At 39.6% G+C, this 25,194-nt stretch overlaps 1 long non-coding RNA gene across 1 annotated transcript in view; it reads left to right on the top strand.

Moving 5' to 3' along the window:
- The window catches only part of LOC118660234, an 86,176-nt gene extending 81,284 nt beyond the window's left edge, over positions 1-4,892 (top strand). The window contains exon 6 of the long non-coding RNA XR_004968844.1: positions 4,586-4,892. This is a non-coding gene — a long non-coding RNA (uncharacterized LOC118660234). The remainder of the gene's footprint in view (positions 1-4,585) is intronic.
- Positions 4,893-25,194: the final 20,302 nt, after the last annotated feature.

The raw sequence follows: 25,194 nt of genomic DNA, 5'->3' as shown, positions 1-25,194 counted from the left end.
GGGCCTAAGCCATCAGTCGGACATCCCCTGAGCCCCCAGACTGTAAGAGGGTGCAGGCCGGGCTGAGAGACCCCACCCCCATTGAGTGTACAAATTTCATGCACCGGGCCTCTAGTAATAATAATAAAAGAAAAGAAAAGAAAAAGGGGCTTACAAGGTGGTGATAAAATATTAAAATAAGTATGTTATAGTGAAACAAGCCAAATCCACTGCTCTTATTTATTAGTTAATTTATTATTAAATTATTTTTTTCTTTATGTACATGTGAAGCTATAGGCATTTACTTTGAAGCTTTAAAATTATGCCTTGGTTTTATCTCATGTCCTTAGTAATTTGTCTTATTAATTGTGTTGGTCTGATTACTTAGTATTTTTCTCTTAATTGTTTAATATTTGGTTTAATTATTCAATAATTCCTTTCATTAAAACATTTTTAATAATTATGATATTTGAAAATATAATCTCTAAATTAAATTAGTTTATGCTTTAGTAACTTTTTTATTGCTATGAATGTTATATTTATCATTGAGCTGACAATGCCTAGAAAACCTTACTGTTAACTCCATTAATCTAGAATTTAGAATTGTGTTAAGATGAATAGAAGTCAAAAGAACAGTAGGTGGAAAACAATGAGACAAGTAAAAATCACTTAAATGATCAACGTCGGCCACCTGAGACTGTAATTGACAGAAGGAAGAGGGTCAGAATTGAGTTACACGAAGGAGCCTCTTCCTGTTTCTGTCTGTAAAGGATGAAACTTGACAAGGACTCTGAAATGTTTCCTTGACAATCTAAGGAAAGGAAGTTTGGGCTCAAAGCCTCCTCTGCCATGCTAGAGTTTAGGCATTTAGTGATCAATTGATAATCCTTAGTCATTTAGGTACACTACAATGAACACACCGGACTGAATCCCCTCGCTTCCATTCTGGAATGTTCAAACCTTTAGAACAGCCAGAATAGTGCACCTATGAAGGTAGGCATACAGAATTCCCAGTGCTGTATGCAGGAAAGAAGGTTCCCAGGCCTCTGCTAGCTCCTGGGCAGAGAAGCTTGCAGGATGATGTTAGCTTGGTTAAAGGTCTGGATGAGACAAGGCCTTTTGATGGAATGATAAATTTAGCCATTGTATAAGCCACTCGAGGCTTTTTGAATAACTCTGTGAGCTTAAGAGGGCAGAGGCAGGCCTTCCCACCCAACAATAAGGGGACAATTGGTCTTGTTCTCTGCTCCTGTGCTCTGTTCCCATCATGCTTCCATCTTGCTCAAGAGCTTCCTGTCCCTCTCTACTTAGAGGAGCATCTCCCCAAAACTGTACCATGAAACACTTGGGATTTATAAGACAGTAATAGATCTTATGAAAAATAGATGGCAGTGGAAAACTTTTTTCAAAAATGTAATTTTAAATCTACATATATAAGAAAAATTCTAAGTACTTAAAAAAATTTTAAGATGTTTTTATTTATTTCAGAGAGAGGAAGGAAGAGAGAGACAGAGATAGAAACATCAATGATGAGAGAGAGTCATTGATTGGTTGCCTCGTGTGCACCCTCCGCTGAGGATCCAGCCCAAAACCCAGGCAATCAAACCGTGACCTGCTGGTTCATGGGTTGACACTCAAACCACTGAGCCATGTCAGCCAGATGGAAATTCTAAATACTTTTAAGAAGTTATTAATATGGGATCATTTGCTTTTAAGAAATGGAGTGCCAACTTCTGTGCATCAAAGATCATTTTGGAAAAATTAAAAGACACTACGGACTGGAGAAGTTAGATGCTACACGTATAATTGACAAAAGACTGGTACTCAGAATATAATTTAAAGCGTGGGCCAAAGAAAAGAATATGTAATTCACTGAGGAGAAAATTAAAATGACCAATAAACACATGAAAAGTTGTTCAAATTCCCTAAAATTATGTGGATATAAATTAAAACTAAAATAAAATAGCATTTTCTATTCAGATTGGCAGAAAACTAAAAGTCTGGCAATACCGAGTAGTGTCAAGAATGTGAAACAGGAGTCGTGTGCAGTGCAGGTGGGAAGATGCATAAGTACCACTTGGGAGAGTTGATTGGCAATATATACAGTAAATTAAAGATGTGCTTAACGCATGGATTCAACAAAAATTTATTGAGTACCTGCAGTGGCAGTGCTATTCTGGGTATCAGAGATAAAACAGTAAACAACAAAAATACCTGCTTTCACAGAGCTTACATTTTACTAAGAGGGAATGTGGGGTGAGGAGAAGAGAAGGAAACACACACACACACACACACACACACACACACACACACACACACACAGGAAAATATGACCTGTAAGAGAAGGTGAGATCTGCTATGGAGAAAAAGCAGAGAACGAGTGGGGGAAGTGGGGAGCTCTTGGGTGGTCATGAAGAACCCTGTGCAAGCCCATGAGTGAGTGAGCCATGCAGACATTTGGGGCGGAGCATCGGAGGCATGGGGGGCAGGGGGATGCCTAAGGGGGAACTAACGCCTTGATGCAGGACTCCTGACTGTTTAGAAACAGCATTGGTGGGGGTGGGGGGGGGGGGCTGTGGGAGGGGTGGCAGGTACCTAGAGCCCGTTAGGCCAGAGCCCACTTTGAAGACCACTGCTCTAGTCCCCGGGGCAAACATTGAGCACTCGCAATTACACCCGGTACCACCTTAAGCTTCACATATATTTTGTTACCTAACAGTCATCTTACATCTTCTTAAGCTATTTAGCCCCATTTCGTAGATGAGGAAAGTGAGTCACAAAGAAGATAACTCATTCCGGATCAGTAAATTGTGGTGTGCTGATTCAAACCCAAGCCAACCAGCAGACTCTTCTTCACTACTAGGTCGGCTGCCTCTTGCATTTTTCCTCTCAAGGGTTTTCCCTCCAGTGCCAGGTGTCTTTCCCACCATCATAGGCTACATCTTGGGTCACTAGTTTTCTTCTGATTTTTTGTTGTTGGTGGTGGTGGTGGTTTGGTTTCCTCTTCCATCTGCCACATGTATATATGATATTATTCCATTTCTTTTTAAATTAAACTTTTCTAACCACACTCATTCCCCATGAATCTGAAGCTAAAAGAAGCCAGTTAAAAAACCAAAACTCTCTTAGGTTTCTCGCACTTTCTGAATCCAAAACAAAGTGTGTCTGAACAGTGGCACCAGGAATTTCTAAAAGCTGGGAGGAGAGAGACAAAGCACCGTCCAGAGTGTGTCTATGAAGTGCTGCCGTCTGGGTGCTCTGCAAGGGCCTGGGCACAGAGCCGTGGTCCTCTGGGAGGTGAACCTCTGCTGGTGTGGCTCAACGGTAGGATGTAGGGAAACTGGCTGCTCGCTCTTGGCCTTTGGTACAGTTAGAATTTCTTTTTTTCTCTTTTTTACCATAAATATTATGCATACTTAAACAATAAAATCTGAAAATAATCGGGAGGTGAACTACTGTATTGAAAATATTACAGTGATTTTTTTGGAACAGCGTATTTCAAAAGCACCTGGATATTGCAGAATAAGCAGCAATCCCCTTGCTGTGCCGCACATTGTAACCTTTATATTATACAGCAGTGAGAGTGAAATGAAGGAGTACACGCGATGCAGCTATGAGGGCCTGACCTGCAGCATTATTACTTAAATCCAGTAGCCACGTTGTTGGGGGAAAAGGAGCCCCTTCTACTTCAACACGTTTCTGTGTTGCCCTGGCCAGTGTGACTCAGTGGGTGGAGTGTCAGCCCTCGCACTGAAGGATCACAGGTTCAATTTTTGGTCAAGGGCATGTACCTGGGTTGCAAGTTCGATCCCCAGGCCTGGTCAGGGCAGGTGCAGGTGGCAACCAATCAATGTGTTTCTCTCAATGATTTCCCTCTCTCTCTCTCTCTCTCTCTCTCTCTCTCTCTCTCTCTCTCTTTCTCTCCCTCCCTCCCTCCCTTCTACTCTCTCTAAAAATAAATGGAAAAAAATATCCTTGGGTGAGGGTTAATAAAAAATATATATAATTTTAAATGTTATTTTGTATAATCTACACTCATAAAAGACAAGGATGCTACATTGACCATACCTTCGCTATGCCCATCAGCCAATCAGAAGAGTATGCAAATTAACCCAACAAAGATGGCCGTTAAATTTGCATGCTGCAGGTGGGGCGGATGGCGGCGGGGTGGGACAGTGCGAGCCGCCACCTGCCCCGCCACCATCCGGTGTGTGGCCCAGGGTGCCGGGGCAGGCACCGCAGGATCAGGCCTGCCATCTGCCACCCGGGGAGCGGGCCTAAGCCAGCAGGTGGTTATCTCCTGAGGGGTCCCAGACTGTGAGAGTCCCCCTCCCCACCCCCCCACCAGTGCACAAATTTTTGTGCACCGGGCTTCTAGTAAAATATAAAATAGATATCATTTAATCATCAAATGTTTTGACTTTTCCATGGGCGATTCTATTAAAAATGGGGAAAAATTCAATTTTGATCATTTTTTTTTGCTGTTGATCTGAGGGGACATTTTTGGGTGCCTACTTTAATTTAGGCAGACAGCACATCTATTGATCTTCTGATGCTGTTCTATTGAGATGCCGCATTAAAAAGCATTTAACTCTTGCCTTATTAGGAGACTAGTGCTTGTTACTTCTGAGACCTGCAAACTTCTGTCAAAGGGACGAAACGAGGAGTGTGGTGTTACGTTGCCCTTCACCACAGCACCAGAGAAGCCCTGAGCAGGAAGCAGGTGTGTGCGGCCCACTCTTGAGTGAGATGCTGGTGAGAGAAAAAGGGTCGGGGCCTATGTGGAATCACAGTGAGAGGTGAGGACAGGAGATGTACGCAAAAGGCTTCCAGTGCATATATTGGGATAGCTCATGAGACTCAAGGGTAACAATGCTGCCGGTATCAAAAGTATCTGGAGTCAAGAACTCAAACTCCCAGTAAGTACTGTCTCCTGATCTGCTGTTCTCTGTATGCTCGCTTCATTCCCAGCTCCTGGCAGTCTAGCTTTCTTTATTTTACAATTATGGGGCGGGTGGGAAGTAACCAAGTCCAACTTCCCTGAAAAGTAAATGCGATCGCTTAAGCTTGGGCCAGGCGTCTCGTGCTGATCTGGCCTGTTTGAGCCAGTGGGGCAAGATCATGTGGTTCCAACACAGCTGCTGAGAATGCAGTTTTATGGATGGGGCAGGGGCAGGGTTGTTGGCTCATGAATTAGGTAGGCTCCCTTTCGGTGGGGACCACATATCGAGGTATGCACTACATCAATCACTGTATTAAAACCTTATGATTTCTGTCTTTGGTGTAATGCAGAGAAAATCTTTCTCTAACCCCACAATTATATTGACACACATTTTTCATTTTCTTCCAATATTTTTATTTCTTTTTTATTCACCTGGAATCTATTTAACTACAAATTATGAGATAAGGACCTAACATTAAAAAATATTTAGTCAGTTATCTCATCACCGATTATTTAATAATTCATTCTCTTTGAACTGATTTAAAATATCAATTTTTTCATATATCAAATTCTTGCGTGTGTGTGCATGCGCGCATGTGTGTGTGTAGATATAATACTGTTTCTGGGATTTTCCATTGGTTAGTTCATCTATTGCTGTTTTAAATATATATTAATACTTAAAAAATAATATGTATGCTATGAAAGCAAGTTCTCCTATTGGTTTTAAGTTTCTTAGAGGAACAATTTTCTATACTAATAAAAAGGTAATATGCTAATTAGACTGGACATCTTCCAGTTGTCCTTCCGGACAAAGCCATGGTGGTGGGGGTTGAGGCAGAGGCAGTTAGGAGTGATCAGGCTGGCTGGGGAGGGAAGTTAGGGGCAATCAGGCTGGCAGGGGAGGGCAGTTAGAGGGCAATCAGGCCGGCAGGAGGAGAGCAGTTAGGGGGTGATCAGGCCAGCAGGGGAGCAGTTAGAGGCATCAGGCCAGCAGGCAGAGGTAGTTAGGGGTGATTGGGCTGGCAGGCAGGCAAGCAGATAGGAACCAGCAGTCCCAGATTGCAAGAGGGATGTCCGACTGCCGGTTTAGGCCCGATCTGTGGTTTAGGCCCGATCCATGGATCGGGCCTAAACCGGCAGTCAGACATCCCCCAAGGGGTCCTGGATTGGAGAGTGTGCAGGCCGGACTGAGAGACCCCTCCCCTGTGCATGAATTTCATGCACCGGGCCTCTAGTATAAATGTAATTGCCCAGCACAGTTCTTTATGGATGCTAGATAATGATGATAATTATCGTTTCTATAGAAGATATATACATGATGAAATATAAAGTACGTATTATTTTATAGTTTTCAATGTGCTTTCATAAAGTGCTGTACATCATCTGGAAAAGAGCAAAAGAAGGGCTTGGCTGTCTTGGCTCAGTGGTTGCATGTCAACCTATGAACCAGGGAGCCATGGGTTTGATTCCCAATCAGGGCACATGCCCAAGTTGCAGGCTTGATCCCTAGTGTGGGGCATGCAGGGGGCAGCCAATCAATGATTCTTTCTCATCATTGATGCTTCTATCTCTCCCTCTCCCTTCCTCTCTGAAATAAATAAAAAATATTTTTTATAAAAGAGCAAAATAAGGGGTGATTTTGGCAAAGTTTTCTTAAAGGGTCAGATAGCAGATAGTTTAGGGTTTGAGGGGCATAGAGTCTCTGCTGTGACTATGGTAGCATGAGCACAACTATGGACAGTATATAAACAAATGCTCTGTCCATGCCTCAATATTATTTGGGGACCCTGAAATTTGAATTTCATATAATTTTGACATCAGGAAATATTCTTCCTTTGATTCCCCTCCCAACTATTTAAAAATGTAAAAACCATTCTTTGCTTGTGGGCTGTATAGATACAGGCAGTGGAACATATTTGGCCTATGAGCCGTAGTTTGCAGGTTCCTGCTATAGGAGATGCTGGATGCTCTGTGTCCACCCAGAGTCACACCTTATTTTGCTAATAGGATCCTGATTTCATGTGAGGAAGCTTTCTCTCCCTCGACCTCTCATTGAAGACTATCCATCAGTTCATATGCTTCAGCTTGTGCTGTAGGAGCACACGTTAGCCTTGGCTCCAGTGACTGGTTCAATTGGAGTGAATTTGGGGTCTGCTCTCTCTCCTTCCACAGGAACTTTTAGCAGCAAGGAATATGTGAGCCTGGAGATACCAGAGGCTACCACATGAATCTTAAGAATGAAGCTGACACAGCATAAGGCCAAGCTAAGAAACTAAGACCCTGAATTTTGATTACATTTTTGGAGCTCCTGGATCAAGCCACTCATGATACTAAACACCCCCAAGGCTTTTCTGCTACATAAATATATACATTTTCTTTCCTATTTAAGTTAGTTTGAGTTTGGGCTTTTGGTCACAACAGGACACTAACTGAGGCAAAATTCGTTACCTCTCACATTTGTTATAACTGTAAAACAAAAAGTGTAAAATTAGATGCCAATATAATCACTAATCCAGGCAAGTTCAAACGAATAATGTTTTTATGTTTTGTTTTGTTTTACTGGAACTGAATTCCTTCTCCCAATGGGAATATGGCATTGGCCAATACGTGTGGGTTGTGTTGAGCTCTGGCATACCTTTGTGTCCTACACATATGGTGTGTGCTATGCTTCATCGCCTTTCTCTGTTTGAACTATTGCAAAACCTTTATTCACAGAGCTTGCTGTGACAACATTCAGCCGTCTCTTGGTACAAATATTTAATTTACATAAGTCTGCCTTTGTACTGTCCTTAGTTACTAAAACAAAGAAGAGCATTATTGTGCTTGCCTTTCAAATTATATTGATACCAAATTTAAGTCTCATTTTATGAGATTACTTCAGCTAAAGTCTCTGATCTGGGAAAATATGTTTCAATTATTAATTGAAGAGAGAAGCTTTGTGCTTTTAACAGGAAATGAATTCAACTGTGGTGACTGTTTCAGTTTGCCATTGGGACATGCCAGTTCTCTGTGATTGGGAAGCCTGGGATGTCTAAAGCTGTAGCATTCATTTTGGCCCTGCCTCTGCACCTTCCTTCCACCGACTCCCACCTGTCCCATAATTCTGCTCACTAGTGTGGCCTGTTACTTCTATTAGAAATTTTAGCTCTAGCCATTTTGGCTCAGTGGATAGAGTGTTGGCCTTCGGACCGAAGGGTCCTGGGTTTGATTCCAGTCAAGGGCACATACCTCAGTTGCAGGCTCCACCCCGGCCCTGGCATGCAGGAGGCAACCAATTGATGTGTTTCTTTCACATCAATATTTCTCTGTCTTTCCCTCTCTCCTCCACTGTCTCTAAAAATCAATAGAAAAATATCCTCAGGTGAGGATTAAAAAAAATTTTTTTTAACTAATTGTACAATTTTTTAGTCTCTTTGTCTATAATTGCATATAAAGTGTTCATACTGTCTTTTAGTTGGAGTATGATAATCTGTACATGTACTGCTTGTTTTAACCAGGAATGGTTAGTTAATCACCTATTGCTCCAATCTAGCAAAGAGACCTCAAAAACACTGTGGCTTATAACATGAGGCATCTATTTTCTTGCTCACAGGGCTGCAGGTTAGCAGGGTAGCTCTGCTTCCGGCTGCAGATGAGTGCAGCTTGGCTCTTGGCTTTCTTTCTAGTGTAGGGCTGCCTGTGTATCTTACTCTGGGGCCCAGGCTGAAGGGAGAGGAGCTAGGTGGTGCACTCTCTCTTCGTGGCAATCACAAGAGTGCTGCAGACGGGGCCAAAGGATGCAAGGACATTGAAGTCCTTTGTGCATGTCATGTTCACTGATGTTTCATTGACTAGAATAAGTCACATGGTGCAACCTCCGTACAAAGCTGGAAGACAGCCACCCACACTAGCATGCTGTAGGTTTACATGGCTGGGGAGGGAGAGATTGTGACTAATCCCATCGAGTGCATATGGCTTTACTTTGTATGAACTCTGTCTCTGCTCCTCCCACCTACGGATCTCAATTTCTATTGCTAATATGCCCTGTGGGAGGGAGAGGGCTTTCTATATAGCTAGCTTGAATTTTAAAGAAAGAGAATAGTTTCCAGATAGTTTAATGCCATAAATTCAATAGCTGTTGCAGCTGAGTTTCCATTTTTACTCAAACTTCTGGCTTCTTTGTTGATTTATTTTTATGATTATATATATTTTATTATTTTTTGGTTGATTTTAGAGAGGGAGGAAGAGGGAGAGGAGAGAAGAGAGAGAAAGAGAGAGAGAGAAACACTGATGTGAGAGAAACATCAATCATTTGCCTTTCCTAAGTGCCCCAACAGGGGACCAAACCCACAGCCTGGGTGTGTGCTGACCGGAAATCGGACCTGTGACCCTCCAATACACTAGACGATCCAACTAAATGAGCCACACCAGCCAGGGCTATGATAAAGTATTTTTAAATGTTTTAGAATAAAATTATCTTTAATTTTGTGTTCTAATGCAGTTAAAAACAAACATGTAAATTATTCTGTTGTTTGTTGTATACTTAAATATACAAAGCAACGTGTCAGAGACAAGGGTCTCACTCACCGGCAGTTTTATAGGCCCTAACATATTGCTGGGCATATGATATGTGCTCAATAAATACTTTTCCACTGAAGTACATTTTTTTATTCACTAACATTTATTACTGATCCACAGGTAGTAACTTGTACCTTAACAGACATCTTCCTCTTTAATATAATGATGTATATATAATCAATGTCCTTCAACTTCATTAGTGTCTGTTACACCAAAAGGTGTTTATAATATGAAACATAGAAAGCAATAAGTTTGTGTTTGCTCTTTTTAGGACTAATACAAATTGTTGGTTGCTTTTTCTTTTTAGGTCTGTTTTTAAAATTATTTATTTACATAATCTTCTAAGAGTCCTTAGAAAAAAATTTAAATAGGTAGTTATAAATATGTATCAATATAGGCAAAATCTATTAACTTTCAAGTTTATAAATATCAACCAATGAAAATACCACTTAACATTACTTTTAAAAAGCATTTAAATTAAAATTACATATGATATAGATATAAAAGGATAATAATGCATGAGAAAGGTAGTAAAAAAAAAGTAAGTGCTTTCTGAAAGAGTATATCCTTCTTAGAAGGAAGTAAATTAATTTCAAGAGTTGATTTCATGAAAACTGATTAAATTATAAAACAGAAATAACTTAATTGAAAGTTTGCTTTTTATGATAGGTCATCTACTTAGGAGAAGAGCAAGACTAAAGCAACTAAGTGCCTTCTTGGGTCTTTTTCAGTTATTCGGAAAATGTAGGCTATTTCTTTTGCTTTCTTACAGGAAACATTTATTATAGTTTAAACATGCACTAATGTCTCAAGTTAAAATCATCTTGCCAGATATACTTCTGGCGTAAAAAAAAGGAAACTCATATTTATGAAGTGTCTACTATATGCCTGGTAAGGTGCTAGACACAAAGACTTGTTGAGATGAGGAACACTCTCATTTCAGAAACTAGGCTCAGAATGTTTGTGACTGTCTTTTGACTCCAAAATCATGTACTTTGGCATGAGCCAAAACCCAAGGAAACTGTTCACTTGATAATGCAGTAAACTGGCATGAATTTCACTTGCAAGTTCAATAATTGCAGTGTAGAGAAACCAAGTTTTATTTAGAGATAAACAAACTAACTGTGTACAGATGTTTTGCAGTAGACAAGTCAGAGTGGTCCAAAGTCCTACAGTGGGTATTCCCCAGTGCCACATAAGAGGTCGCCAAAATGATTCAAACGTGAATCTGTCCACTAGACGCGCCTCAGCCCTGGGCCTGAGTGGACACGTGGACGTCTCCTGGCTGGAATTTCTCCTTGCTCCTGTGGTTGTCTCTGCAGTGCCTGCTGCGTGACCTTCTCCCTGGCCTCTAAATCCACTTCCTCTTCTTGTGGTAGCTTGTTTTTCTCATGCTTCTAGACTTATTTTCCTAATCTGGTGAAACCTCCAGACATTATTCTGTGACATTTCTTCATTTTATTTTATTTTTTGCAAACAACTTAATTTGGGGTTTATTTTTCATTACTGCATTATTGATCATTCCTTCCATACAAGCTTTTGAAAGGAAGCATTTCATACACGTTTCAAGTTTTAGAAGTCAGGAATTGTGATGAACAGTTTGTATACTACAAAATTATAAACTTATGCAGATTGCAGGAAACTTATTTTCCTAGCTACACATCATTTAAATTACCAAAATGATAATTTGCTTAAGAAACTTTTTATTATGGATAGTGTCAAACAATCCATACTCCATAGGTTGGAGAGACTAGTATAACAAAGCCACACATACCCATCATCCAACTTCAAAAATTAACAATGCTTAGGCACAAAAAGCACTTGACCAATGTCTTACAATTAACAGGTAAAGGAACTCCAATCAAGCTAAGTTGACATATTTTTGTTGTTGAAAGACATCCAAATAATACAAAAGTGTGTGAAGTACAAACAGAACGCCCAGGTTTTCAATCATTTGTGAATGATCCCTTTAGCAAGGATGCTGTCTCAGTCAGGACTTTCAACAGTGTCATAATCAGGGGTCCTCAAACTTTTTAAACAGGGGACCAGTTCACTGTCCCTCAGACCGTTGGAGGGCCGGACTATAGTTTAAAAAAAAACTATGAACAAATTCCTATGCACACTGCACATATCTTATTTTGAAGTAAAAAAACAAAACGGGAACAAATACAATATTTGTATTTGCATGTGGCCCGCGGGCCGTAGTTTGAGGACCCCTGGTCATAATGAATGATGGATAGAAATTCTGGTCCTATGCTCATTCGGGATGGTTCTGACACATCAGTTACATAGAAAATCTGATTTTTTCAGAGTAAAGCCCTAGCTGCTATTCTGTTTTAGATCATTATAATTCACTTGTGTGTGTTATTTTTGATAGATAAAGATTACAAATTTCACAAGTTTCTGTAATTGTTTTCATGGCCACAAAAGAAAACAAAAACATGCATAAATGTAAAAATAAATGACTATACCTGTATTATGGGATGGTTGTATTCTAATGATGCTTTGGATGAGGGATTATAAATGTGAGAGAAAGAAAACTTGTTATCTCCTGGTGAAGTTGAAGGACAAATCTATCTGGATGAAAGGTGATCTGATATTCACATGTAGCACATCTCTTATTTATAAGAAGGCATCCAAATTCCTTCTAAATTAGGCAGGAGTTATCTCTTCATCAAATACTTATCCCAAATAGGAGGGTCCTCCTCTTGATCAATCATAAACATCTAACACGTGTTCATTGTCTTTACAATCTGCTGCTTATCTGTCCATCCTGGTCTCAAAGAATTCATAATCTACCTCAGGTGACAAGTGACTCAGATGAAAATAAAGGCTGTCCAATGAGAACTACAGGTAAGAATGTCTAAGAACTACAGGTAAGTGTTATAAGGCTTCGTAGGTGGGAAGGATGAGCATGGACTCTGGTTCTCAGGGAGTTGAGGCTAAAGTAGGCCTTGAAAGCCAGTGCTGATCACGGGTCCTCCACCCCCAACCTAACATCATGCTTTGGCCTGCATAAAAGGACACATCAAAGATGTGAGGAGCACAATGGGGCCATCATTCTGGAAAAACAAAGGCATCAACAGACTCTTTCTCCTATGCTGAGTCATCTTCCCTCTCCCCTGCAAAACCTTCTTGGTCCATGACTTCACCCTCAGATCCCCGAGCTTATGAGAAAAGAGGGCCTGGATCTGCTCAGCGCCTAACGGGGAGACATACTTGTGGTTTCTCTGTCTTGTCCAGCCTAACTCACAGTAGGAGATAAAGATCAGGCAGAAACTCTGGCCATAGGAATAACAAGCAGGCACTTCCCTCGAAAGAGCTGTCATTTCGTCACTTCTCTAGAGATCCTACACCAGCTGAGGCACTGTGGACAGCAATGTAAAAAGAGAGCTCAGATTTTGGAATACAACATATTGTCCCTAAATTAGTTGTTATAAGAATAGCAGTAAGAGTTGAGAGAGAGAAATTCAGAAGCTTCCACAGAGCTAAACTCACAATGTGGAGGAATATCAGACTGCTCCAGGCTAAGCTGAAAGGCCTCAGTGCTGGGATACCTGGGATCAGAGGCGTCTGTGCTTCCAGGTGCTTCACACATGTTCGTGGGAACAAATACCTGGTGTGGTGGTAGCTCCACTATGACAGCCTAGAGAAATTAACTTGCTGACATTTATGAAACTATTAAGTGACTGATAGATTGAACACTGATTGGGATGTGAGTATAAGTTCATGGATTGCGCTAACTTTTTTAAGTGATTTCAGAGAGGAAGGGAGATAGAGAGATAGAAACATCAATGATGAGAGAGCATCAATGGCTGCCTCCTGCATGTCCCCTACTGGGGGGGTGGGGGGGATGGGATCGAGCCCACAACCTGGGCATGTGCCCTTGGCTGGAAGGGCACGTTCCGCAGGCCAGCACTCTATTCACTGAGTCAAACCCTTTAGTTTGCCGCAGGCCAATGCTCTATTCACTGAGTCAAACTGGCTAGGGCTTCACTAATTTTTTGTTGTTAATCCTCACCCAAGGATATTTTTCCATTGATTTTTAGAGAAAGTGGAAGGGAGGGATAGAGACACAGAGAGAGAAACATCGATGTGAGAGAGGCACATTGATTGGTTGCCTCAGGGACGGGCCCCAACCAGAGCCAGGGATCGAGCCTGCAACCGATGTACATGCCCTTGACCAGAATCCAACCAGACCCTTCAGTCTGAGGACCAGCACTCTATCCACTGAGCCAAACCGGCTAGGGCTGCACTAATTTTTACTTAATGCAATTGAAGAATTAACAACCTGAGGGTCAAATGGATAGTTCTAGACTGTTCCACTGCTCTGATTTACTAACTCAGCTAAATTCGAATGTATGTGGGAAGGTGGATGAATTAATGATACCTCCCCTGAGTAATATATTTACATTTATAACTGGAGTTAGGATATGTCTTAATCCAGTTATTGCTTTTTTCAAAAGCAATATGAACTTGCTACAAATGAAAACTTACTCCAAAGCCCCTTTAATAGAAGCCCGTAAAGCACAGTGGCTCTGGCTCAAATGCGATGGTGTGGGGGAGATGGTGAACTTGCAAGTTCTTTCCTTCTTGCATTCCCCCTCCCAAGGGAGCCCCTGAGCAACCCCAAAGTGTGCCCTAAGTTCTACATGTGATGACTGACCACTGACTTAACGCCAGGGGGCTGAGAACTCGGAGCTAGAAGAGCCAAAGAGATCTTCAAGTGCACCCGCCACATGTGGACGCCTAGCCCTTTCATGGCAGCAAAACCTTGCCTATAGCTTAGATGTAAGTCTCCCTCCTTTTGGAGAGATACCAGGACAGTAGGAATTTTTCTTCAGTTTAATGTCCAATTATGTCATTTTGATTATAAAAATTAGACAAGACAGCCCTAGCCAGTTTGACTTAGTGGATAGAGCATCGGCCTGCGGACTGAAGGGTCCTGGGTTCGATTCTGGTCAAGGGCACATCCCCGGGTTGTGGGCTCAATCCCCAGTAGGGGGTGTGCAGGAGGCAGGCGATCAATGAGTCTCATCATTGATGTTTCTAGCTCTCTCTCCCTCTCCCTTCCTCTCTGAAATCAATGAAAATATATTTTAAAAAAATAATAAGAAGAAAGAACCAAGACATAGCTCCAAAATTCACATCATCTCCTGGGTAGGGGATTGGGGCAGGGAGTGGTTGAGGTGGAATAACTCTATTGGGTTCTGTGAATTGCCCATATTTACTTCATCCGCCCCACCCCACCCCACCCCCAGAATGAAGGACATTATGTAATTGTTTCTTGTGACATCTCCACTTAGTAATGAAGAATGTTTTTAACTTCTTTAGGGAAAGAGAACTGAAAAGACTGACTGTTATATATCCACAAGTCAGAATCACATTGGTATTCTTTAAGTTATATATTCATTCTCTATGAAAATAAAACTTTAGCAAAAATGTTTACTTTTCATTAGTTTGATTCTGGTAATAAGCACAGGAAAGCAAAATTCACATTACACATTATGTAAATCAAGTTTCTCAGGCATTCCTAGTGCAATTTGATAAAACACCTTTTCTTAGGTGCTTTTTACAGTCTCTGGAAAAATAAATTACTAATTTCAGGGAGCAATCTATTTTCGCTGGTGTGTTACTTTTGTAAGCTGTAAATGTATTTGCCTCCAAGCAACTGAAAACCCAGAAAGGCTTAAAGAAGTAAGGCATTTATTTGCTTTAAGCAACAAGGTATCTGAGGGAAGCTTCCAGAGCTGGGGTGGTGGCTCAGCAACATTTTCCTGTGGCTCTTTTCGTGGTTGAAAAATAGCTTCACTTCAGGCATCATATCAGGGTTACAAATGGGAAGAAGGAGGGAGAAGGAAGGGCAAAGTGTAAAGGAAGTTGCCAGCCGGGTCTTTATAAAAGCTTTTCTGGAGCTTGGCCCATGTGGCTCAGTGGTTGAGCATCGACCTATGAACCAGGAGGTCATGGTTCGATTCCTGGTCAGGGCACATGCCCAGGTTGCAGGTTCAGTCCCCTGTAGGGGGTGAGCAGGAGGCAGCTGATAAATGATTCTCTCTCATCGTTGATGTTTCTATCTCTCTCTCCCTTTCCCATCCTTCCTGAAATCAATAAAATTATTTAAGAAAAAAAAAAAAAGCAAAAAGCTTTCCTGGAAGCCTCTAGCAGAGACTTCTGTTGACACTGTGTTGGCCAGAACTGGATCACCTGGCCACCCCACTTCCATCCAAGGAGCCTCGGAAAGCAAACATCTCCCTTCCCAACCTGCCTTTTAGGAGAGGAGGCAGGTTGGGAGGGTGGTGGGATGTGTGGTGAGGGAGCCAGTTTACACGGTCTACCACCACTGACTAGGAGTTTCTCTGATTCCTTGTCATGTGGAATTGTTTTTAACCAGCAAAAAGTTTTCAGTTCAGAAGTCCTAGTTTCAGAATGTCATCTCCTCACTGCTTATTTTCTCTTTAAAATGATAGATTTGGGCTGTCTTGTCTCTAAATAGCTACTTATTGTAGCTTGTGTTTTGAAAGCAGCATATCTAAGATCAAATGACAAAATGAAGGGAAACATCTTGTGACCTTTCGGTTTTAGCCATTGGGGACGGATATCTTGCCAGGACAGACAGTTCAGTGTTTTTAAATATTCTGGTGTTTATTTGTTCAAGACCAAGACAAGAAACATCATGAATAATGACTATGTAAAAACAGAGCCAAACAGTAAGATACACTTTTGAAATTCACTTGCGTCTATTGAACTTAGTCAATTCCTATTAAAAAATGTAATGTCTTTCTTTGGAGGCAAACATTTTGTGAATTTACGTGGCTAAAATCCTTAAACTCTTAAATTCTTAAACTTTAAATTCTTAAAGACAGCTAAACATTACTGATCATTAAAATATCTGAGTAGCAGATCCTACTATAATGGTAGTCATCATATAATTGCAACTCAGAGCTTTAAAAATATTTCTTTCTACTTTTAGAATAAAATGCTCTCAGAGTAACTTTGTAAAACAAGAGAAGATCCTTTCATACATTTCTTATGACAAATACTTAACATTTCAATGTATTTCTGTTTATGAATAGGAAATAAATAATAGTCCATGTTAATCGAATACATACCCTAGGCCAGTAATTTTAAGGGTATTATGTAACTTAATCCTCTTAAAAACTCTAGGAGCTGGGTGCAGTTTTATCCCCATGTTTACAGATGAAGACCGTTGTGGTTAAGGAACTTGCTCAGTCACATGTTAGTCAGTAGCACAGCTGGAATGTGAACTCTCAAAGTCTTCAAAACTTCAGAACTCTCCGGCCCCGCACAGGCAGGGTGGGGTATCTAGGAGGCAGGAACAGAAAGATTCCAGGGCGTGTCAGTGCGTTTCTGTCCTGGCATCATGTGATTCAAGATTCCGACTTCCAGAAAAGACTGATGGCTCAGCTGAGAGCACCTCGGTTCTTATTCTTCCTGGGGGCTGAAATTGTGTGTCTCCTTGGATTCTGTGAGCCTCTCTGTAGCGTTCAATACATTTTCCCCTAATTTCCAGAGGATTTCTAATGCGTCCTATCAAAGAACACTTGATACAACAGATTTGGGACATAACTAGGAAATCTCAACATTTTTTTCCCACAAGAAACCTGTAGAACTTCTTAAAAACAATCCATTAGAAAGTCAGATATTGTATTCATAAATGTAAAACATTTTTATTCCTTCTACCTTAATTGACCTTTTAAAAAAGGTCTCCTTCTTCAGACTACTTGGTACTTTAGGGTCCTATATTGACCCTAAAATTGTGTACATTTAGCCATCTCCATTTGGCAGGGACCTTACCTAATTTACATAATAGCCAGTACACTGTGTTTGCTTAGTAAAAATCCTTCACACCCTTCATTTGTTTTAAACAAGTTCTAGTGAGTGTGTTTATGTGTAAAAACTTCAAGCAACACAGGCAAAGTGAAAGGCTCCTTTTTCCTCCTCCTAGTTCCTATCCTTCCCTAGAACTGAACTCAATTACCAGTTAGAAGTGGAACGTTCCAGTTCTTTTCTATACTTTTACTTACGTAGAGGTTTGCGGTGTTTGCTTTATTTTTTAAAACTTAAAGATGCTAAGGAATGAAAATGACTAGCTCCTTTCTCATAACAACATGGCTTAGAGCGCTTTTCCATGTCAGTACAAACGCATCCATCCCGTTTTTAGACCGCTGCCAGGCATTCCATGATGTAATCAACAATGGATTATTCAACTGTTTCTCTTCTGATGGACATTTCAGTTGTTTGTCATTGTTTATTACCACAATGGAGCTGCACTGAATATTACTGTACAGCCTCCTTGTGCATCTATGCCAGTATTTATCTAGGATAGATATATCTAGCAGTCCATTTCTTGTGCTTGACAATCTTCATAGATGGTAATATATATATATATATATATATATATATATATATATATATATATATATATATATATATGGCCTTGGCCGGTTTGGCTCAGTGGATAGAGCGTCGGCCTGCGGACTCAAGGGTCCCAGGTTCGATTCCAGTCAAGGGCATATACCTTGGTTGCGGGCACATCCCCAGTAGGAGGTGTGCAGGAGGCAGCTGATTGATGTTTCTTTCTCATCGATGTTTCTAACTCTCTATCTCTCTCCCTTCCTCTCTGTAAAAAATCAATAAAATATATTTTAAAAAATGAATATATAGCCAACTACATGACCATATACCACCAGTTCCTGTGATCACACCAAAGGTTCTGTTTCTCAACATTACTCTTACAGAAAATAATTTTTACATCCCCTCTTTCGCTACCTCTCTCTGATACTCCCATTCCTCTAAATGACTGAGATTAAAGACATGTTTTTGGTTGCAAGCAATAGAAAACTTAATTGAACCAGCTTAGACAGAAAGGGCAACTTTTTGGCTCATGTAACCAAACTGTGGGGAAGGCCCCAGGCTAGCTGCATCTCAGGACACCAGCCCTTGAGGGCAGAACTGCCAAGACTCACTTTGCTTCTCGATTTCACACATTTGCAGCAGCACAGCTTTCTCTGGGAGGTCTTTGTATTCGGACACACGTCTTTTATCACATACATGCTTTGCAAATATCTTTCCCTATCCATGGCTTGTTTTTAATTCTCTTGACAATATACTCCAAAGAGCAGAAGTTTTAATTTTTAAGAGCAATTTAATAATATTTTTCTTCTGTGAATTGTGAATTTGGGTGTTGTTAGATTAGAAATCTTTGCCCAACAGGAGGTCACAAAGATTTTGTCCTATGTTATCTTCTAGAAGGTTTGTAGTTTTAGGTTTTACCTTTAGGTCAATGATCAATTTTGAGTTAATTTTTATATATGGTGCAGGCTTATTAGTATTACTCCTAGAGGCCCAGTGCACGAAATTTGTGCACTGGTAGGGTCCCTAGAGGCTGCCAGCTGCCGGCCGAGGCCTCCCTCCCTTCCCCCAGCAGGCCCTGCCCCCTGCTTGAACTCCTGGTCAAGGGGACAATTTGCATACTATGCTTTTATTATATAGGATTATTAGGGCATCTGATTAGTCCAGCACCGTTTGTTGAGAGATGATCCTTTCTCCACTAATTGCCTTTGCACGTTTGTTGAAAACCAGTTGTACATTTATGTATTGGTCCATTTCTGCACTCTCTATTCTCTTCCACTGATTTGTTTGTTTATTTACTTCATCACCACACTGTCTCGATTACTGTACCTTTATAGGAAGCATTGCAGTTAGGTAGAGTGAGCCCTCCAACTTCGTGCTGCTGTTTTAAAGTTTTGACTATGTCATGTCTTTTGCATCCCTATAAATTTTAAAGTCAACTTGTCAATTACTAAAAAAGAAAAACCTGCTGGAATTTTTTAAGGTAGGTTTTCTTTTTTAAGTATATAAAATTCACATCACATAACATTCACCATTTTAGCCATTCTAATGTGTCTAAGGGTAAGTTTTAGTATATTCGCAATGTTGCACAACCATCACCACTCTTTAATGCCAGATTTTATCATCACCCCCAAAAGAAACCTTGCAACTTTAGCAATCACTTCCTATTACCCTCCCACCACCTCCTTCCCCTGGGTTTGCCTCTTACGAACATTTCATATAAATGAAATCATACAATATTTGCCCTTTTGTGTCTGTTTTCTTCCACTTGGAATAATATGTTCAAGATTTATCCATGTTGTAGATAAACCTTGAACATATTATTCCAAGTGGAAGAAGACAGACACAATCCCAGCTGCTGGGATTTTGAGCGGTATTGCATTGAGTTTATATATTAATTTGGGGAGAATTGGCATCTTAACAATATCAGGTATTTGGACCTATGACAAGGTATCTCTCCATTTATTTAGTTTTTCTTAACTTCTCTCAACTGTGTTTTGTGGTTTTTAGTGTAGAGATATTGCACATATTTTGTCAGACTTATCCCAAAGTATTTTATATGTTTTTGATGCTACTACAAATCATTAAAAAATTCAATATCAAATTGCGCATTGCTAATAGATAGAAATACAATTGATTTTTGTATTTTACTTCATTGATTTTCTCTACTGTTTCTCTATTTCTTTTATTTCTCTATAATCTTAATTATTTCCTTTCTTCTACTTACTCTAGTTGGCTTTGATTTGCTTTTCTTTTTCTAATTCCTTAAGGTGGAAGCTGGATCATTGATTAGTTACCTTATCTTTTTTTCTAATATATAGATATTTAGTGCTATAAATTTCCCGCTAAATTATGTTTTAATTTTCATTCAGTTAAAAATATTTTCCAATTTCTTCTTTGACCTATGAGTTATTTAGAAGTGTTATTTTGTTTCTAAATATTTGGTAATTTTCCAGAAATCTCTCTGTTATTGATTTCTGATTTACAGTAATTCTGTTGTAGTCAGAGAACATACTCTGTGCGACTTGGATTCTTTTACATTTATCAACACTTATTTTGTGGCCAAGAATATGGTCTGTTTTAGTAAATGTTCCATGTGCAATTGAAAAATTATGTTTTCTGCTGGTGTTGGGTGAAGTATTCTATAAATGTCAATTAGATCAAATTGATAGTGCTGTTTATTTATTCTCTGTCTTTATTGGTTTTTCTGTCTACTTGTACTATCAGTTATTGAGAGGGGAATATGGAAATCTCTGACTGTAATTGTGGATTTTTCTATTTCTCCATGAAGTTCTATCAGTATTTACTTTGTATATTTTGAAACTCTGTTATTGAGCACAGACACTTATGATGGTATGTCCTGCTGCATTTCTCATTATAAAGTGACTCTCTTTTTTTCCTAGTAATATTTAAGGTATTTTGTTACAGCCATCATAGAATTGGTTCTGTTTTTTGCTTTTTGTTGTTGTTGGGTTTTTTTGTTGTTGTTGTTGTTAATCCTCACCCCAGGACATTTTTCCATTGATTTTCAGGGAGAGTGAAAGGGAGAGGGAGAGACAGAGAAAGAGAAACATCAATGTGAGAGAGACACATCAATTGATTGCCTCCTGCACCCATCCCAACCAGGACTGGAGATCCAGTCTGCAACCAAGGTATGTACCCTTGACCGGAATCAAACCCGGGATCCTACAGTCTGGGGGCCAGCATGCTATCCACTGAGCCAAACTGGCTAGGATCATTGTTGTTGTTTTTTAAACCCAACTGACAGTCTCTACCTATTTGGGGGATGTTGAGATTATTTAGATTTAAGAAGATTATTGACATGCTTGGTGTAAATCTGTCGTCTTGGTATTTATTTTCTATTTGTTTCACTTGTTCTTTGTCCCCTTCTCTCGCTGACATTTTAAAATTTGAGTATTCCTATGATTCCATTTTGTCCCCATTATTGGCTTCTTAACTATAACTAGTTGTTTTGTTACTATTGTGGTTGCTTTACGGTTATAGTATACATTTTTAACTTTTCACAGTCTATCTTCAAGTGATATTGTATCACTTCACATTTTTTTATTTTATGTAATATATATTTTCATTTCTCCCTTCTTAGCCTTTATGCTAGTGATATCATACATTTTATTTTATTTAAAAATTTTAACGTGATACATTTAATTATATATTTGTTATTTTTAAAATTTTAACTATACATATGTTGTTAACTATAACACATATTTGTTTAAATATTCAATTATTACTTAAAATACTTACATAATGGGAAAATTATATAAAAACCCACTTAGCCACTATTTCCAGTGCTCTTTATTTCTTTTTTGGGTCCATATGTCCATCTGGTGTCATTTTTCTTCTGCCTGAAGGACTTCCTTAATATTTCTTAAAGCGTGGGTCTGCTGGTGATGAATTCTTTCAGCGTTTGTATGTTTCAATAACATAGAAGTTTGTGGTTAATGATTTAGTCTTTCTAACGTAGTCTTTTTAAATTTAGTCTATATGCTCTGGTTTCTCTTCAGATCGCATAAATCTTTCCCCTTTTAAATTTAGTCTAAAGAGTTTGTATGGCTCACTTAGTGACTGTGATTGGTTTGCCCACCAGGATTACTTAACAGTTTATTAGGGCTTGACTGTGGAGTATATTCTTATTCATGTTCAGATTTGCATTTTTTTTTCAGCATAATGTCTTACTTTTAAATTGGAATTATTTTGTTTGCTTTAGTGCCTGCAGTGGGCCAGGCTCTGGGTAAAAGGCCTTTCCCAGCCCAGGGAACACTGCTCCCAGCTCCCATGGAGTCTGTAATCCAAGCCTGGGGTCTCTCATTCAATGCATCCAGCTCCCCATCCCCACTTCATAATAATCGTGCCTAGATTGCTCCAAAATAACATTTTCCTTTTATTTATTTTTATATTTTTATTATTATTTTTTATTTTACTTTTTTTTTTTTTTAAACATTTTTCTTTTAAATCCCGGGGAACCTTTTTGAAAATGTTTTCAACTTTTCTCCAGCCCCTTCTTAAAATTTAGAATTATTGAATTGCTAGTTCAGTATTCATTTAAACTTTTTTTTGCAATTCCTCAGGTGAAAAGTTCTTGTACAAAGAACATAAGAAAAGGAGAGAAACATAACCAGTCTTCTCAACTTTCTGGTATGTGGTTGTGATTATGTAGGCTAGTTAGCTCTCGTCTGAGCTATCCTGGGTCTCCATGGAACTTTGTTGAGCAGAGCAGCTGATGGTTGTGAACCTGACATTGTGGCAGAAAGTCGGTCTAAAGAGTTTATATAGGTCACTTAGGGACAATGATTATTTTGCCAGCTGGATTACTCAGTACTAATTTAGTCAATGAAAGTAATTTGAAAATATATACTGATCATCATTTTTATCCCGTTTGCCCATGCTGCCTATCAGAAGTAAATATATAGCTTTTTTTTTTTTTTTTTACATTTGCTCAGCTAGCAAACATAATTTTAAAAACATTTTATAAAAAATATAAAAGCAGCCCAGCTGGTGTGGCTCAGTGGTTGAGGTTTGACCTATGAAACAGGAGGGCACATGCCTGGGTTTCAGGCTCCATCCCCAGTAGAGGGTGTGCATGAGGCAGCTGATTGATGATTCTCATCATTGATGTTTCTCTCTTTCCCTTTCCCTTCTTCTCTGAAATCAATAAAAATATATTTTAAAAATATATCTTCACACACACCTATATTAGTATTTAATGGATAAGGAGGGACTATTGCCTAGCCATAAAGCTGATCATCACCTTTACTTAATAACTTTTTAAAAATATGATATGCTCACTAATAATATTTCAGTATTTATACTGAAAAAGGAAATTTTGTTTTACTACATAATAAAAAACCCATGTTACATTCCATCGACTTAAGTATGTCAAAATAAATACCATGAAAATATTGTTAAATTCCAGCTAGATACCACTGCCTGCACCAGGTTGAGCCTGAGCTTGGTTTCACTGTTTACACAAGGAGATGAGCCAGGGCTAGAGAGGTGTTGACAATTCAGCACCACACTGGGCCTTTCTCCTTGATAGGAAATGAAGGCTTGAAAGACCTTCAAAAGAACGTGACTTTCTCAATATTTAATGAAGCATCCGTGCACCAAATAAAATCCCATTTGCCAGAGATTCTGTTTTAAAGTTAGGGAAACATTGGCATAAGATTCCCAAATCCAAGCAGTTGAGTCAGACACAGGCTGAATTTAAATTCCGAGTCTCTCCCTCACTCATTAGCTCTTCTCTGGTACACCATTTCTCTGAATCTGTTTCCTTACTTGCCTGGCAGTGATAATAAAACCTCCCTTGCAGGCCTTTTGTAGATATTTAAATGAAATAATTCATGTACAGGCCTTGGCATAATGCCCAGAATGTGGTATGTACCTGGAAAATGTCAGTCACTTTGAAAGCAGGAAATCACGATGGTAACTCCCATGTCAGGACACAGTGTGACATTTTTGGCTATCTCCTCTCCCACACCACCCTGAAGTTGAGACACTCAGCCTTGACCTAATCTCTTTGATCTCAAGCTGCAAAAACATACCCCTGAACCTTTTACTTCAACTATGGAATCCGTACCACAATGCATGTGTAAGCGAATTTGGGAACGGGGCACAGAAGCTTAGCCCAGTGGGGACTGTGGGCAAGGTCACCTGAGCAATAGATAGTCAGTACTGGTTTGCCATAATCATCTTTCTTTTTTTTTTTTTTTAATTAAATCTTTATTGTTCAGATTATTACATTTGTTCCTCTTTTTTCCCCCCATAACTCCCCTCCTCCCAGTTCCTGCCCCACCCTCCGCCCTCACTCCCCACCCACTGTCCTCATCCATAGGTGCATGATTTTTGTCCAATCTCTTCCCGAATCTCCCACACCCCTTCCCCCCCAAGAATAGTCAGTCCATTCCCTTTCTATGTCCCTGATTCTATTATGATCACCAGATTATTTATTTCACTTGATTCTTCGATTCACTTGTTGATAGATGCATGTTTGTTGTTCATAATTTGTATCTTTACCTTGTTCTTCTTCTTCCTCTTCTTAAAGGATACCTTTCAGCATTTCATATAATCCTGGTTTGGTGGTGATGAACTCCTGTAGCTTTTCCTTATCTGTGAAGCTCTTTATCTGACCTTCAGTTCTGAATGATAGCTTTGCTGGATAAAGTAATCTTGGTTGTAGGTTCTTGGTATTCATCACTTTGAATATTTCTTGCCATTCCCTTCTGGCCTGCAAAGTTTCTGTTGAGAAATCAGCTGACAGTCGTATGGGTATTCCCTTGTAGGTAACTGAGTTTCTTTCTCTTGCTGCTTTTAAGATTCTCTCCTTGTCTTTTGCTCTTGGCATTTTAATTATGATGTGTCTTGGTGTGGTCCTCTTTGGATTCCTTTTGTTTGGGGTTCTCTGCACTTCCTGGACCTGTAAGTCTATTTCTTTCACCAGGTGGGGGAAGTTTTCTGTCATTATTTCTTCAAATAGGTTTTCAATATCTTGCTGTCTCTCATCTTCTGGCACCCCTATAATTCTGATGTTGGTACGCTTGAAGCTGTCCCAGAGGCTCCTTACACTATCTTCGTATTTTCCGATTCTTTTTTCATTTTGCTTTTCTGGTTGGGTGTTTTTTGCTTCTTCGCATTTCAAATCTTTGCCTTGATTCTTGCGCTCCTCTGGTCTGCTGTTGGGAGTCTGTATAGTATTCGTTATTTCAGTCCGTGTATGCTTAATTTCTAGTTGGTTCTTTATCATAACATCGAGGGTCTCATTAGTTTTCTTGAGGATCTCACTACATTTATCGGCGGCTTCTAGACAGTTCTTAAGAGACCTTAAA

This window comes from Myotis myotis, unplaced genomic scaffold (assembly GCF_014108235.1).
Source record: "Myotis myotis isolate mMyoMyo1 unplaced genomic scaffold, mMyoMyo1.p scaffold_m19_p_7, whole genome shotgun sequence".
Taxonomy (NCBI): domain Eukaryota; kingdom Metazoa; phylum Chordata; class Mammalia; order Chiroptera; family Vespertilionidae; genus Myotis; species Myotis myotis.
The sequence above is the reverse complement of the archived record's forward strand: the minus strand, read 5'-3'. Positions and strand labels throughout refer to the sequence as shown.